Genomic DNA, 17,400 nt, shown 5'->3' on the forward strand with positions numbered 1-17,400 from the left:
TAGAATCCACCTGTAATTTAGTCAAGCACCGCGGATGGACCAGCAAGAACTCTTTTCTTTCTGCGTCTTCCTGTCAGCGGTTTGCTGGTGCTGTTGCGTTTAAAACCCTGTAGCTTTTGGGGAGGACTCTCCTGGCCTTGTCCTGCAGCGAGGAGGCCTTGACAGCGAAGCCGGGCTCTGGTCTCCATCTGTTCCACCACTCCTGCAGATGTTGGCATCTGGCCGACGGCGATGTCTTACTGACCACTTCTCCTTTCTTTGCCCCCAGCCGATATGAAGGTGACCCAGAAAAGCTTCAGCTTTGCCCGCAGTGCAGTTTGCCCTTTTACTTTGTGTCTGCTGCAGATGGCACCAAGGCAGTGAAGGTAAAACACAGCTGTTTGGCTCAGCATCCGTGAGACCCTGTACAGCCCAAGGACACGGAGACTGTGGCAGGCAGGGAGGGCAGGCAGTGGGCTGGTACATCTGTTTGGTACTTGTCAGGCCCTGGTAGCCATAGGTCATTGCAGAGGTTTGGGCTGTTTTTCTCTTGGGGTGTGGGAACAGTTTCCGTCTGTGACAGAAACCCAGCGCCCCTCACTTGGAGTGACAAGCATTCTCCTTCTCATCAGCTCTTCAGTGATGCTGTCAAACCGGCAGTTGCTTACAAACAGAATTCAGGAGATTCCATGGACAAGGTCATGCGAGATCTGGAGGTAAGAAAGGCTCTATGGTTGTTGTTGTTGTTGTTATTATTATTATTATTATTATTATTATTATTATTATTGTTATTGTTATTGTTGTTATTATTATTATTATTTTTTTCCTTTCATTATTTAATTTCCTTTCATTTCCTTTCATTTCCTTTCATTTTATTTCCTTTCATTTCCTTTCATTTCATTTTCATTTCATTGTTTCACTTCATATTTCATTTCATTCTTTCTTTTCATTTGATTTAATTTTCTGATTTCACGTATTTTTAATTTCATTTCATTTCCTTCATTCTTTTCATTTCGTTTAATTCTCTCATTTCATTTTATTTTCCTTCATTTGGGTCTCTCACTTCATTCTATCATTTCCTTTCATTCTTTCATTTCCTTTCGTTTCACGTCATTCTTTCATTTAATTTCACTTCATTTCATTTCATTTCATTTCATTTCATTTCATTTCATTTCATTTCATTCATTCAGTTAATTTCCTTGTTTCATTACATTTCATTCTTTCATTTAATTTAAATTCATTCTTCATTTCATTTCATTGCATTCTTTTATTCTGTTTCATTTAATTCTTTCATTTAATTTCATTTAATTCTATGTCATTTCTTTTCATTTTATTTTGTCATTTAATTTCATTCTTTCATTTCATTTAATTTCATTCTTTTATTTCATTTCATTTTGTCATTTAATTTCATTCTTTCATTTAATTTCATTCTTTCATTTAGCTTCATTTAATTCTTTCATTTCACTTCATTTAATTTCATTCTTTCATTTCATGTCAACAATTAATTTAATTTCATTTCATTTCATTTCAAATCTTAATTTCATTTCATTCTTTCATTAGATTCGTTCTATTTATTCTTTAATTTCATTTCATTTATTTCATTTAATTTCATTCTTTCACTTCCTTCTTTCATTTCAATCCTTCATTTAAAATCATTCCTTCATTTCATTTCATTTCATTTCATTCTTTATTTCACTTCATTTAATTATGTCAATCCATTTCATTTCATTTTACTCTTACATTTCATTTTGTTCATTTAATTTCACTTAATTTCATTCTTTAATTTCTTTTCAATCGTTTCATTTTATTCTTTCATTTAATTTCATTTCATTTCATTTCATTTCATTTCATTTCATTTCATTCATTCATTTTATTTTATGAATTTATTTCAGTCCATTTCATGTATTATTTCACTTCATTCCATTTCATTCCATTTCATTCCATTTCATTTTATTCTTTTATTTTATTGCATTCTTTAATTTCATTTCAATCTTTCATTTCAGTCTTTCATTTTTTTATGTCATTTCATGTAATTCTTTCATTTCATTTCATTCTTTGCATTTCATTTGATTGAATTCTTTAATTTCACTTATTTTTTTGTTACATTTCCTTGTTTGATTTAATTGCTTTCATTTCATATTATTTCATTATTTCATTTCAGTCCTTTTCATTTCATTCTTTCATGAGATTTCATTTCATTTTTTCAGTTCATTTAATTTCATTCTTTTATTTCATTGCCTTTTATAATTTCCTTTCATTTCATTTCATTTCTTCATTTAATTTGATTTTTTCATTTCATTAATTCATTTTATTCATGCGTTTTATTTCAATATTTCATCTCAGTGCATTTCATTTCAGTGCATTTTTTTATTTCATTTTTTCATTTACTTTTTTATTTCATTTTTGCACTTCATTTCTTCATTTCATTTCACTTCAGTTAATTCTTACTGAAATTTGATTTGATTTCATTTTTTAATTTCACTTAATCTTATCTTTCCTTTCCTTTCCTTTCCTTTCCTTTCCTTTCCTTTCCTTTCCTTTCCTTTCCTTTCCTTTCCTTTCCTTTCCTTTCCTTTCCTTTCCTTTCCTTTCCTTTCCTTTCCTTTCCTTTCCTTTCCTTTCCTTTCCTTTCCTTTCCTTCCCTTCCCTTCCCTTCCCTTCCCTTCCCTTCCCTTCCCTTCCCTTCCCTTCCCTTCCCTTCCCTTCCCTTCCCTTCCCTTCCCTTCCCTTCCCTTCCCTTCCCTTCCCTTCCCTTCCCTTCCCTTCCCTTCCCTTCCCTTCCCTTCCCTTCCCTTCCCTTCCCTTCCCTTCCCTTCCCCCTTTGCCCTCTTGCCTGCATTGCATTTCTTAATTTCATTTCCTTGTTTCATTTCTTTCATTCGTTTTATTTCATTATTTCTTTATAGTGCAGTTAATTTCATGTTTTAATTTCTTTTCATTATTTCTTTTAATTTCATTTGATATAATTATTTCATTTCACTTAATTTTTTTCTTTCATTGAATTTCCTTCTATCATTTCATTGCATTCATTTCATTCTTTCACTTCATTTTATCTTTTTTCATTATTTCTTTTCATTGAATTGCATTTCATTTCATTCTTTCATTATATTTCATTTCATTACATTTCATACCAGTCTTCTGATTCATGTAATTTCATTTTATACTTTCTTTCATTATTTCATTTCATTTAATTTCATTCTTTGATTAAATTTCATTAATTTTATTTATTCGTCCCTTTCCCTTTCCCTTTCCCACCCTTGCCCTTGCCTTCTTCATTTAATTTCATTTCAATCTATCTTTTCATTTCATTTAATTATATTTCATTTCATTATTTCCTTTAATTTCATTCATGTCATGTTCATTTCATTACATGAAATAATTACATAATTACACAATGAAATGAAATAATGCAATAATGAAAGACTGAAATGCAACTATGAAATGAAATGAAATAATAATATAAAATCATGAAATAAAATTAAATGAAAGAATGAACTGAACTGAACTGAAAGAATGAAATAGAATAAATGAAATGATATGAAAGAATGAAATGAAATGAAATAATTCTTTTCTTATACTTTCATTGTTTCATTCTTTTATTTCATTATTTCATTTCATTATTTCATTTTTCATGTCATTCGTTCATTTAATTTAATTTAATTTCATGTCATTTCATTGCTTCATTTTATTTTATTTCATTTCATTCCTCCATTACATTCTTTCACTTCATTCTTTCATTTCATTTCATTGTTTCATTTAATTTCATTCTTTCATTTCTTTCATTCATTCATTCATTCCATTCTTTCATTTCATACTTTCATTTCTTGCATTATTTCATTTCATTGTTTCTTTTCATTTAATTTCATTTTTTCATTTCATTCATTGCATTTCATTTCATTTCAATACATTCCATTATTTCATTTCCTCTTTTCATTTCATTCTTTCATTTCGTTTCATTTCATTGTTTCATTTTGTTGAATTTCTTTTCATTTCATTTCATTCTTTCTCTGCATTCAGTCATTTCATTGTTTCATTTCATTCTTTCCTTTCATGAATACATTGCATTGCAAAAGTCCTTCCTCTCTGTAGTGTCCTGGTTTTGGCTGGGATAATTTTCTTCCTAGTAGCTGGTATAGTGCTGTGTTTTGGATTTTAGTATGAGAATAATATTGATAACACGCTGATGTTTTGGCTGTCGCTAAGCAGTGTTTACACTAGTCAAGGACTTTCTCAGCTTCCCATGCATTGCCAGGTGCGCAAGAAATGGGAGGGGGCACAGCCAGGATTGTTGATCCAAACTGACCAAGGGGCTATTCCATACCATATGATGTCATGCCCAGTATATAAACTGGGGGGAGCTGGCCGGGGGGTAGCGGTCGCTGCTTGGGGACTGGCTGGGTGTCGGTTGGTGGGTGGTGAGCAGTTGTATCGCTTTTTTGTTTTCTCTTTTCCCTCCCTTGATTTTTGTTCTTCTCTCTCTCTCTTGTTGTTTTCATTCTCATTACAATTCGTTATTATTATTACTATTATTTTGTTCCAATTACTAAACTGTTCTTATCTCAACCCACGAGTTTTCTTACTTTTGCTCTTCCGATTCTCTCCCCCATCCCACCAGGGGGGAGTGAGTGAGCGGCTGCGTGGTGCTTAGCTGCCGGCTGGGGCTAAACCACGACAGTCCTTTTTGGCGCCCAACGTGGGGCACGAAGGGTTTGAGATAATAACAGATTAACCAGAGCGTATTAAGGAATTTAGATCTGTTGGTAGTTGTTGGATGTGATATTGATCCATCTGTTCTTAGCATTGGTTTACCTGATCTGCACCATGCTCATTTTTTTGCTGTACATGTTAAAGATCGGTGTTGGTTTTTGCAGTTTGCTGTGCTCTGCTTTAATTGGTGATGTTTTGCCTGTGAGATTTGTTATTAAAACAGTGACCTTGGGTTTATTTTGGTATCTAAGTGCTGTACTGAAACCGTTATTGTATGTTGGGTATCACCTTATGGAGAAAATTCGCAATTTTACCTCTTCCTCTGAGAGGTTTTTTATGGAGGAAATGCAGAATTGTACCTTCACTACTTTCTTCTACAATGCTTCCTCCTTCATTACAGTAACTTTTCAGTATCTTGAACATCCTTGGGTAGTTAAGATAATTCTATTGGTATTACTTGGGTATACTGTTTTGATCTTGTCCAAGATTAGTAAGCAATTTAAGAATATCATCCAGAGATCTGCCCCAAGGCCGGATAGTTATGAGTGGCAGGGTGTGTGGGATAGCATGGGCAAATGCCTAAGTTATTGGGCACCTCCAGTGTTTTGGAACTTCACTCCTGAACAAGTGCAGAATCCTGAAAAATTAGTAGAATATTTGGAAAAAGTATGTCGTCACCCTGCCAATTCTAGAGAGACACAAATCACTGCAATGTGCTGGGGTCTGGCCCATGCCTACCGAGCCCTGTTCAACACTATCCAGAACCCTCAAGGATCTGGTGACAAAATGACAGGCACTGCGGCTACTGCAGCCCCCGCTGCGACAGGCACTGCGGCTACTCCGATTCCCCCTGCAACAGGCACTGCGGCTGCTCCGATTCCCCCTGCGACAGGCACTGCAGCTGCTCCGATTACCCCTGCGACAGGCACTGCGGCTGCTCCAATTCCCCCTGCGACAGGCACTGCGGCTGCTCCGGACAACTCTTACAAGCACTGCAGTCACACCAGTCCCCCCTGCGACAGATGATGCGATTCAACCAGGGAATCAACCCATGTCAGTATCAGTCGCCCCTATACATAAGAAGAAATCCTGGAAGCGAAAGTCAGCTCGTTTAGAAAGGGAAGATGAAAGAGCAGGGCCATCACAGGGAGAGGAAGAGGAAGAGGAAGAGGAAGAGGAAGAGGAAGAGGAAGAACTTGTAAACGAGACGGAAACCACCCGATCCCTATCCCTGAGTGAGCTGCGAGATATGCAAAAAGATTTCAGCCATCGTCCAGGCGAGCATATTGTCACCTGGCTGCTCTGATGCTGGGATAGTGGGGCCAGTAGCCTGGAATTAGAGGGTAAGGAAGCCAAGCAGCTGGGATCCATTTCTAGGGAAGGGGGCATTGACAAAGCGATTGGAAAAGGGGCACCAGCCCTCAGCCTCTGGAGGCAACTCCTGTCAGCTATGAAGGGAAGATATCCCTTCAAGGAAGATGTTGTATATCGCCCCGGGAAATGGACCACCATGGAGAGAGGTATCCAGTACCTGAGGGAATTAGCCGTGTTGGAAGTGATTTATGGTGACCTGGATGATGTGCGGTCACCCAAAGATCCAGATGAGGTCCAGTGCACACAACCTATGTGTGCACCGGCTTTCAGGAGGATTTGGACTATTTTCTTCCCTTTCTCAAAAACTTCTTCTGCTGTATTGCCTCACACAATTATGTCCTCAATATATTGCAGATGTTCTGGAGCTTTACCCTGTTCCAGTGCCGTCTGGATCAGTCCATGGCAAATGGCAGGTCTGTGTTTCCACCCCTGGGGCAATCGATTCCAAGTGTACTGGACGCCCCTCGAAGTGAAAGCAAACTGTGGCCTGCACTCTGCTGCCAAAGGGAGTGAGAAAAACGCATTAGCAATATCAGGTGTAGCATACCATTTGGCTGCTTTTGACTTCAGTTCGTACTGAAGTTCCAGCATGTCGGGCACGGCAGCACTCAGCGGCGGCGTGACTTCATTCAGGCCACGAGAGTCTGCTGTTAGTCTCCACTCTCCATTAGACTGTTGCACTGGCCATATGGGACTGTTAAAAGGTGAACGAGTCTTACTGATCATTTCTTGGCTCTCCAGTCGATGAATCAGCTTGTGGATAGGAATCGGGGAGACTCAGTGCGATATTGCCGCTGGTGCACCGTTGTGCTGGAGATAGGCACCTGTTGTTCTTTGACCCTCAGCAACCTCACAGCAGAAGGGTCCTCCAAGAGACCGGGCAAGGTGGACAGCTGTTTAATTTCCTCCATCTCCAAGGCAGCCGTACCAAAAGCCCACCAGTACCGTTTTGCATCCTTGAAATACCCTCTCCTGAGGTAGTCTATGCGAAGGATGCACGGAGCCTCTGGGCCAATCACAATGGGGGGCTTTTGCCACTCATTCCCAGTTAGGCTCACTTTGGCCTCCAATACAGTTAGCTGTTGGCATGCCCCTATCACTCCAGAAATACGGATAGATTCTGCCCCTGTATAGCTTGATGGCATTAGGGTACAGTGTGCACCAGTGTCCACTAAAGCGTTATACTTCTGTGGGTCTGATGTGCCAGCCATCGAATCCACACAGTTCAGTACACCCAGTTGTCCCTTTCCTCCTCCTGGCTGGAGGCAGGGCCCCTCTAGTCCTGGTCGTAGTATTCGTTAACCACTTCCTGTAAAGACGAGCCAGGAGTTTCTTCATTAAAATCAGGAGTAAGATCAGCCCTTTTACTCTGTCTGGGGAACTGCCCACTGGAAACTGGAGCACTAATCTTCCTGGAAGAACCCCCTTTGGTGATTGTTTTTCCTTGCGACTCACGTACCCGTGCCTCTAGGGTTGAGGTCGGTTTTCCATCCCATTTCCTCATATCCTCTCTGTGGTCACACAGGTAAAACCACAGGGTGCCCCATGGTGTGTACCCTCTATATCCTCTCCCTTGAGCAGAAGAATGAGCAGAAGATCCTCTCCCTTGAGCAGAAGATGCTGGCCCCGTTGTCCCAGCATCGGAGCAGCCAGGTGACAATGTGCTCACCTGGACGATGGCTGGAATCTTTTTGCATATCTCACAGCTCACTCAGGGATAGGGATCGGGTGGTTTCCCTCTCATTTATGAGTTCTTCCTCTTCCTCTTCCTCCCCTTGTGATGGCCTTGCTTTTTCATCAATCCTTTCTAAACGAGCTGACTTTCCTTCCAGGATTTCTTCTTGTGTATAGGGGTGACTGATACGGGCACAGGTTGGTTCCCTGGTTCAGCCACAGTGCCTGTCGCGGGGATTGGAGAAACGACAGTGCTTGTCATGGGGGGGGTTGGAGTAGCCACAGTGCCTGTCACAGGGGTTGGAGTAGCTGCAGTGACTGTCACTTTGTCGTCAGATCCAGAGACCTTCTCTTCCCCTTGAGGGTACTGAATAGTGTTGAACAGGGCTCGGTAGGCATGGGCCAGGCCCCAGCACAGTGCAGTGTCTCTCTAGAATTGCCAGGGTGACAGCATACTTCTTCCAAATATTTTACTCGTTTTTCAGGATACTGCACCTGTTCAGGAGTGAAGTTCCAAAACACTGGAGGTGCCCACCGCCCACCGCCCATACTATCCCACACACCCTGCCACTCATACCTTTCCAGCCTTGGGGCAGATCTCTGGATGGTATTCTCAAATAGTTGTTTAACCTTAAACAAGGCCTGAAACACATTCAGGAGACATAGCAGTAGGAACATGCTTGTATGAACAACCCAAGGATATTCAAAATTCTCAAGAGCTATTGTAATCAGCCTGGAGGAAAAGGGAAAGGTGAAGGAAGGGGTCTCCCCTGTAGAATGGTTCTGAGGAGAAGAGGTAAAAGGTGTAATTATTAATAGTTTCCGTGAGATGGCTCCCAAAGTATGGGGATGACAGCAGTGCTGAGTACAATTTCACGATCAAGAATTTTATCATACCATAAGCCAGCATTACACAGTACAGCAAAGCGATAACTTTAATCCACCTCCCAGAGGTGGCTGTCCTATGAGGTATTAAGCTAGCAGTGACATAAACAGCTGTACAATCCAGGTTCCTACGCTTGCCATATGACATACAAAGTCATCAGTGACATAAAAACAGCAGTATAAGCCTGGTTGCTGTGCCTTCCATGTAAGCTAGACAGCCACCCGTGACATCACAAGCACCTGCAGAAGCCGAGTCCCCTTGCGTGCCCTGTCAGTGATGAAGCAAGCAATGGTATAAAAACAGCTGCAAAAGCCATGGTCCTGCACCTGCCAAACAAGGTACACAGCCAAGAGTGACATCAAAAGAGCAGCAAAAGACAAGTTCCCGGTCTGCCATGTCAGCACCTCAGCCAACTGGGACAGCACAAGCACAACAGCATAAGCCTCGCTCCTGCACCTGCCTTATCAGCTAGACAGCCACCCGTAACAACTAAGCACCTGCAGAAGTGGGCCAGGACCACTGCCGAGAGAGATCTGGCAGGGTTGGGAGGGCTGAGTAGCACGCGGTGGTGGTAGCAAAAGGATAGCAAGGGCAGGGACGCGCCCGTGGGAGCACGAATCCTGAGAGATCCCTGGCTGCAGCCGCTGCCTTCAAGAAGAAGAGACTCTTCTTCTTGTGAAGAGCAACTGGGGAAACCCAGCGTACACCTGCATTTATCGAGTGCAGGTTCACGGGAAGATGGCAAAACCAGAAAGCCTCAACTGACAGCAGAGCAGAAAAGGAAGGACAAAAATGAAAAAGAAGAAAAGGGCGGGGGGAAGGCGAGGGAATAAATGATGTGGCAGTTCAGATCGGTGTAGAAGATTTGTCTCCAAAGTGAGACGCGCAAGAAGGTGGAGCGGGGGGTGGAGGGGAGGGTGGGAGTGCCCGCTGACATGCCTACCGGGCAGCCTGCAGGCGGGGCTGCGGTGCGACCAGCACTCCTTGGGACAGCTCTCGGGGGCTCCTGGGGCCGGGGGTTGGGAGCTCCTCCGTTACTTTCCCGATAGTGGGGCCGGAGGAGCGGATGGAACAATTTGGGCTAGCACCTTTGCGGCAACCCGGCTGTGCGTTTGTTGATTAACCCATACTTTCCATAAAATGGGTGTGGAGAGCCTGTCTGACTGGCCTGTCGGAAACCCCATTCCTCACCCCATCAACGTCCCCGTTCTAGAGCTCACTACTCTCTGCTGGGGCTCCGTTTGTGCCCGGGCGCGTGGCAGCCGTGTTGCCCCAGGGAAGCCCACAGGGCGTCCCCGCCCTGCTCAGCCCTGGGGAGCCCCATTGTGACGTCAGAGCCGCCACTATGAGGTCAGAGCTGGCCGCCCGCACAGCCCTGTGGCGCGCGGGCAAGGAGCCCACAGCTGCCGTGTGGCTGTTGCCCTGGGCAGGCGCGCTCCTGCTGCGGGGGAAGCGTGGGGCTGCTGCCGGAGCTGCTTTTGCCTGGGCAGGCCACACTGCTGGGGCTGAGGGGGAAGAGCTGAGCGGGGAGCCTGCCTTTGGCCAGAGATGGCGAGGAGAAAGGCACCCCAGAGAAGACGCCAAAGGGCCTCAAATGTCTCCTTGGAGAACACGGCCGACCAACAGCCGGCAGGGGAGGCAGCGGGGCCGAGCCGCTGCCAAACGAGCAGGTATGAAGCAGGCTGCTCCTGCCCGGGGCGTCAGGTTGGGGTGGTAGCAGGGACGCGGCCTAACACGGCCAGTGGGGCGTGGAGCAGCATGGGGAAGCTGACAGAGGCTTCTGAAGAAGAGCCCGGTGGCTTGAGAAGCCCCCCCTCCCCCTTCTGTGGGGAAGGGTCTCGGCTGAAAGCCTGGCTTGCTCTCCCGGCCAAAAGCCAGTGTGCAGCCTGGGCTTCTGGGGAGGCGGTAGCCTCGTGCTGCAGGGGTCGGAGCCCAGCCCTGCTGCACGGGGAGCTTTTGCTGCACGGGGAGGCCAAGCCCCTGGGGCCTGAGACTGGGCCCCTCTGGACGTTGAGGCGCGGTCCTGCCTGGCTGAGGGGAGCAGCTGTGCGGGGAGGAGAGGGGTCGGGAGACCGCCAGCGCCCAGGGAAGAGGTGGGCGGCCACGGTGGGGGACAGCAGCCTGTGCCTCCTCCGCGAACGGCCACCGAGAGGTGCCTGCCGAGGGGCAGGCTGGTGCCAGGGAGCAGGGAGGCATGGGGTGAGAATCGGGCTGCGCTGGCGGGTGGCCTTCCCGTGGCGGGGGACTGCTGCTGCCAGCTTGCTTCCTCTTCTCCCACTGCAGGCCTGTAAAGCAAAGGATGGGGAAAGTAGAGGGGGGGGCCCTGGAAGCAGCCCAGCTGTGCTGCCCTCTCTCGCTGCAGCTGGCACGTCCCCTGGGAAGCTTGCCCAGGACGACCGCTGGCAAGGGCCTCCGCTCACACAGCATGGCGACGGTGGGCAACCGGCATCTCTCTTTTCCCTCCCACAGGAGCCTCTGCACGGAGGTGGAGCTGGTGACACCCTTTTCGCAGTTCACTCCCAGCTCAGCCACTCAAGGGCTTGCAAAGTGGTGCAAGAAGGCCACAGAAACTGCAAGTAAGCTCAGCACTGCTGCTTGCTGTGAAGTCCTCGGGGGTGAAGTCGGAGAGCTGCACTGTGCCAGAGCTCTGGCCAAATGTCACAAGTGGCAGGAGAAGTGCAGGCTGCCCTGCTCTTCGCCCCAGGGAGGGAGTGCGTAGGGCTCGGTGCCCGCCTCCCTGCAGGGAGCCGAAAGACGCGTGGCTGGGCATCCTAGAGAAGAGACCTCAAGAGACAGGCCTAACTTTTCTCCGGTTTCTTTGCCCAGGGACAGTCTTCAGCCTTGCTGGCCAGCCGGCAGGTGCCCTTGCCTCCCTGTGGACACGTCTGCTGAGCACGTGCGTCTTCGCCGTGTACGTACTACGTGTTTCTGCTGCGGACAGGGGGAGAACGGAGATGTCTGAGGGCCAGTGCAAGCAAAGGGGAGAGCAGGGGGTGTTGCCCAGCCAGCTGCCCAGCGCTCCCGCTTGGCCGCCTATGCTCGGGCGCTGCTCGTGCTGTGGCCATTCCCAGGGAGAACCAAGAGCAAAGCCCCTCGGCAGTCTCACTCCCACGCACTTGCCGGAGGCCCAAACTTTGGCCGCGGTAGGACAAACTGCCGCATAGCCAGACGCTCGGGTGCAGAGCCACGCCTCCGCAGGGGAAAGGTTTTCCCCAGCTCTGGCAAGAGACCGCGCAGGTCTGGGCGGGCTCTGGGAGGAAAGCCAGGCAAGGCTCCTGCGCTTCCCAGCCGTGCGGAGAAACACCCCTAAGAGAGATCTGTGTGATCGCAAGTGAGAACAGGCCTGCTTTCTCAGCCAAAAGAGAGAGAGCAAGGTCCACACCAGAAAGACTCTGAAAAGCAGTCTTCATTTGCTTGACCTCCTTACTTCCTGCGATTATTTTTATTCCCTTTCGGAAGGCGCTCCTGGAGCCCTTCCTTTGCGGAAGAGCTGCCGGCAGTGTTGAACGGTGTGGAGAGACATTGTGTTCCTCCTGGGCCCTGCTCTGCCAGCTCTCTGTCAGCGGCAGGCTTCCAAAACGGTGGCTTTTTGGCCTGAAAACGGAAATCCACCTGTGAAGGGGTTTGCTCAGGAAGGACTTGGCTCACTGACAGCCACTGGACTCCCTCTTTTTCAGGCAAAGGATGGCCCCGCAGAGGAAGAGGTTCTTGAAAGTCATCTTCTTGTTGCTCCCAGTGGCTCTTGGTGAGTTTGCACGAGCAAGCATCTGAGCGCGACAGCCTGGCTGTGCCGGATGCCAGCTTTCCCTTTTGGCCCGTATGTGTGGGAACTCCCGTGGCCCAAGTGCTTCCTGCCTATGTCCTTGACTGGGACTTGCTTTCGGACTACCAGCACGAGCGGTAGTCTCCCAGCCGTGCTGCTGCTCTGGCCACTGGACCAAAAGGCTTGCTCAGTCTGCCAGTCTGCAAGAGAAGGGCGTATGTATTTCCAAGCCTTAACCGGGGATTCCCGGAGGGGCCGTGCAGGGGGACCAATGGAGAGGTACCTCTCCTAGCCCATGCAGCCTGGTCTCGGTGCTCACTGAAGCAGTGAGGGGAAATGGGGACGAGCTCTGGGGCACCGAGCACACCTGAAGGTCACGGCTGCGCAGCCCCCTGAAGCCTGGGGTGATGGCTCCCGGTCAGAGGCATGTCCTCTCTCTCTCTCTGCACCCCATGTTCCCCACCTCCTCAGCTAACCTGCTGCCCCACCCCCGAGGCAACAGGGAGGAGACAACGCGCCTGCAGGATCACTAGCAACCCTAGTCAAATAACTGTCTCTTGGTGATGTGAATTGCAGCTGGTGTTTACTGCGGGACCTCCCTGCCAGTGCGGACATTGCGGGCAAAGGGACTGATAGAGGTCGGTGACTCTTGTGGGACAGGCACCTCCTGCAAGGGAGCGTTGCTGACAGCGTGGCTGCATAAATCACGGGCTCTTCTGCTTCCACGCAGGGTGACCCAAAGAAGCAGCAGGGTTTGCCGTGCCTTCCTAGGGAAGCCTCTCCTGGGAAGCCCCGGCAGCTCCGGTAGTGGATACTCTAAGGGAGTGTTCTTCCCTTTCAGGAGCTGACATGCGCGTTTGCGGCAGAACCGGAGACCCTGAGGTAAGGGATGTTTCCCGAGCTGGAACTGGGTCTGTGCAGAAGCGTCAGCCGACCTCGTGCTACCTGCACTCGTTTTCCCAGCAGCCAGGGCTCCCGTACTTCCCTCCTGCCTTTGCCTTTTGCTCAGCCTGGTGAGGAAGGGAAGCACTCGCAAAGCAGGGAAAGCACACGTGTCTCTCCTCCTTGCTGAGCTCAGACGCTCCGCAGAGAGGATGGGCCGCTCTCTGACAAGACCCGCTTTCCTGTGCCTGCAGGAATGTGCACGCTTTGCTGGCAGAGCAGACCCAAAAGATGCAGCTTCTGCTGGAGGAGGTGGCTCAACTGAGGGCGCAGATCAGCAGTGCGAAGGTGACCGTGCATTTTGGGGAAGGAGGCGTGGCTGGGCAGAACCCCTGAGAAAGCACTCCTTGGCATTAGTGGTGGGCTCAGACTGCTGAGCGCAGCAAGCCAGCCTTTGCCAGAGCCTTGCTGGGTGAGCTTCTGCGCTGCGCAGGCCCTTCTCCGGGCCCAGTTTGATGGGGCCGCTTCAGGCAGCGGAGGACTCCCGACATCCTTCCCTTGGCGTGCCGGCTGCTCTGGCCGGGCCCCTGAGGCAGTGGAGAGACCCAGGCACGCTCACGGGGCCAGCCATGGCTGGCAGGGCCTGAGCCCGTCTCCCGGCTGACCTGGAGAGCGTGGAGGGTGGGGAGGAGGATGTGGGGACCCTTGTCAACCCACCTCGGGGCCGTGGCCATGGCCGTGGCCACAGATACCCTTCGTCAGTCCTCGTGGCTCATGCCAGCAGCAGAGAGTCTCTCAGCTCTGTGGACGAGGCTTGCCTCGCGTTTCTGACACTGACCCTTTGCCTCTCCGGGCGCTAGTAGCCACGCTGAACTGCCCGCTGATGTGGTCCTTTTCTGTGTTCGCTCATGGCTTTCCCAGGAAGTTCAGGAAGTGAACCAGGCCGTGTCCGAGATGGCTTCGGAAGTCTACGTCGAGATGTCTGACTGGGCCCTGAAAAGCTCCGGTACGGACGCAAGCAGCCCAGTCTCCTTGCCCTGCGCTTGTCTGTAGCACTCCCCAAAGGAGGCTGGGCTCCAGGCGCTGCTTTCCAAAGTGGGGGAGCTTAAATGCTTCACGGGGTCCAAGAGCAAGGCTGTGGCAGAGTGGCTGGCTCATCCTTTGCTGCCCACGCAGCAAGCCCTCAGCTTTGGTCTGCTGTCATTCACGTGGGCGCCTGCTGTCTCCCAGCACCCTCAGACCTTCTCCTCGCGGCCCTGTGAGAGAAGCAGTCAGCAGGCACCTGGGTGCCGTCATTGCCCTGTGCAGCTGGGCACCCCCACCGCGTGCTGACGAGGACAGGACTGACAGACGTGGAGCTGGCCGGCGGCGTCAGAAATAGTGTCTGAGCACCAGGTCCTCCTAGTCTGTGGCCTCTCGCAGTCATCTGCTCTCCCCTCCTTGCAGGTGCCACCATTGACACGCAGAGAACTTCCGAGACCTACGACGGCAAAGAGAACTGGAGCTGCTGGGTTTTACGGTTCTTTTGCACTGCCAACCCTCCTGATACTATTTTGCAGGTATCGTAGCAGAAATCATCAGTGCTGGTTTCCTTCTTTCCTTCCTTCCTGTGAAGTTGGGGACCGACCTCAGGGGCTCTCCCCTCAGTCCAGCGGCGTGGCTCAAGCCCACAGTGTTGATCACAGTTCCTGAAACCAAAGCTCGAACGCAGGGCTGGGCTTGCTAGAAATCAGTGGTTCCCCTCAGGAGGGGAACAGAGCTGAACTGAGCGGAACTGCTGCATCTTGCCCACGGTCCTCTGTCACAGCTGGGTGAAAGACTTTCTCCCTGGTGACCCCGTTTCCACGCTCATCCCTAACGGTGCCTTTGCGGGGGGGTGGGAGGAACAGTGCACTGCAGAGCCACTGGGCAGAGAGGTGTTTCTGTAAGGCCCTGACTCGGATGGTTTCATAACCGGTACTCTCCTCTGTTCTGTAATACTGAGCACCCCCTTTGTCAGGCAGGGAAGGCGGCCTCCTGCTCCTGTCCATTCCCTCACGCGTGCCTCATTCTCAAGCTGAAACAGACCCCACAGACACACCGGCGCCTATGCTTCAAGCTACATGAGCAGCTGTGTTGGCCTCAACGCTCTCTCACATGTCATTGCTCTCGCGTTCTGGTTGCAGCCGGATGTTTCCCCAGGAAACTGCTGGCCTTTACAAGGGCGTCGGGGCCAGGCGGTCATCAGGTTGCCAGCACGAGTCCATCTGACTGCCCTCACTGTGCAGCACACCTCCAAAGACGTCTCTCCGTTTGGGACCGACTTCAGCGCCCCCAGAGACATCGCCGTCTTTGTAAGTCTCTGCTGGGTGCTTCTGGCGGGGATCTGGCCCGGGGGGAAAGCCATGACAGGGACTTGCTTGCTTTTGCACACCCTCTGAGGTTCGTGTCCTGCTCTCTCCTGAGCGCTGCCGTGCCCTAGCGGGGTACTTCAAGGGCTCTAGACGCTTCATCCTTCTCAAGACTTACTTATTCTGGCCAAAGCACCTCAGGGTTCTTGACCAAAACTCAAGGCGGAGACTGAGCTCCACCCTAACCAGCTCTAGACTACTGCTAGAGCCCCAGGAGAGGCTGGGTAGATAACAGGGCTGATCCAGCGCGTACGTTCCCTCTTTGGCGGGCCGAGTCTGAGCTGCTCTCCTTGTGCTTTACCCCTGAGGGAGTGGATGCGGACGGGGAAGAGGAAGCTCTCCTTGGGACGTTCATGTATGACGTGGCAAAAGAGGCCATTCAGACCTTCCCGCTGAAGGTACGGTCCATGCACGGGAGCAAGATGCCAGGGAGCGGAAGAGCTTTGCCTGCACGTCCATGGGAGGAAGAGCGTGAATGCTTTCTCCCCGGGCACAGGGGCCCGGACCACCGCTGAGAGAGACCTGGCGGGGTTGGGAGGGCTGAGTAGCGCGCGGTGGCGGTAGCAAAAGGATAGCAAGGGCAGGGTCGCGCGCGTGGGAGCACGAGTCCTGAGAGATCCCTGGCTGCAGCCGCTGCCTTCAGCAGAGCCAGCTGCACACGCGGCCACCCCACCAAAGCAACGCCTTTGTGCCGTGGAGAAACAGGGACGCCTGGTGGCGAAAGCCATCGGGCAGCACCGTCGCTCCATCCTGTGGCCTGCTGGCAAGCTGGACAGTGCCCTCTCCTCCCCGCATAGCATGCCCCTTCTCTGCCGGTGCTCTCACGCCTGCCAGGAGGAAGGCAGGCAGAGCGGAGAGCGGGAGCATGGTGGGGTTGCACACCAGCTGCCCCACGCATAGGAGCACCTCCCCAGCCTCTCTGTTAGCAGGGAGCAAGCAGCAGAGGAAAAGGGGCAGAGGGAAGAGAGATGCAGCCCCAGCCGGGCTGGCATGCAGAGGATGCCAGCTGCCTTCCCCCTCCCCGTGTCCCCAGCCTCCCCAGCAGCCCCGGTACCAGCAGGGAGCCTCACGTGTCCACAGCTGCTCCCACCCACTTTTGGGAGCTTGTTCCTGAGCAGGAACAGGGCTGGCAGGGGGAGAGACCTTGATTGCACTGTCACTCTTAACGCCTCCGCTTCCTTCTCCCGCTTTTCTTCACAGAACGCGCCGCTTCGCAGAGCCTTTTCATATATCAAGCTTCTTGTGAAGAGCAACTGGGGAAACCCAGCGTACACCTGCATTTATCGAGTGCAGGTTCACGGGAAGATGGCAAAACCGGAAAGCCTCAACTGTCAGCAGAGCAGAAAAGGAAGGACAAAAATGAAAAAGAAGAAAAGGGCGGGGGGAAGGCGAGGGAATAAATGATGTGGCAGTTCAGATCGGTGTAGAAGATTTGTCTCCAAAGTGAGACGCGCAAGAAGGTGGAGCGGGGGGTGGAGGGGAGGGTGGGAGTGCCCGCTGACATGCCTACCGGGCAGCCTGCAGGCGGGGCTGCGGTGCGACCAGCACTCCTTGGGACAGCTCTCGGGGGCTCCTGGGGCCATTGAACGTGCAGGTTCTGCAGCAGCTGTACACCCTTGCACAGATCCAATACAGCCTGAATGGCATTTCTCCCTCCCACGTCGTTAACTGCCTGCAAGAAATTTAGTGAGCATGGAGGGAAACTCTCAGACTCAGGCAGCAACCTGGATACATAGGATCATTTC

General features: G+C 50.2%; 1 long non-coding RNA gene across 1 annotated transcript; it reads left to right on the forward strand.

Moving 5' to 3' along the window:
- Positions 1-321: 321 nt before the first annotated feature.
- On the forward strand, positions 322-16,984 carry LOC142403684 (uncharacterized). The gene is made up of 3 exons (XR_012773672.1): positions 322-365; positions 612-695; positions 16,856-16,984. It is a non-coding gene; the product is annotated as an uncharacterized LOC142403684 (long non-coding RNA).
- Positions 16,985-17,400: the final 416 nt, after the last annotated feature.

The sequence above is a fragment of the Mycteria americana genome, unplaced genomic scaffold (genome assembly GCF_035582795.1).
Source record: "Mycteria americana isolate JAX WOST 10 ecotype Jacksonville Zoo and Gardens unplaced genomic scaffold, USCA_MyAme_1.0 Scaffold_42, whole genome shotgun sequence".
Lineage (NCBI taxonomy): Eukaryota > Metazoa > Chordata > Aves > Ciconiiformes > Ciconiidae > Mycteria > Mycteria americana.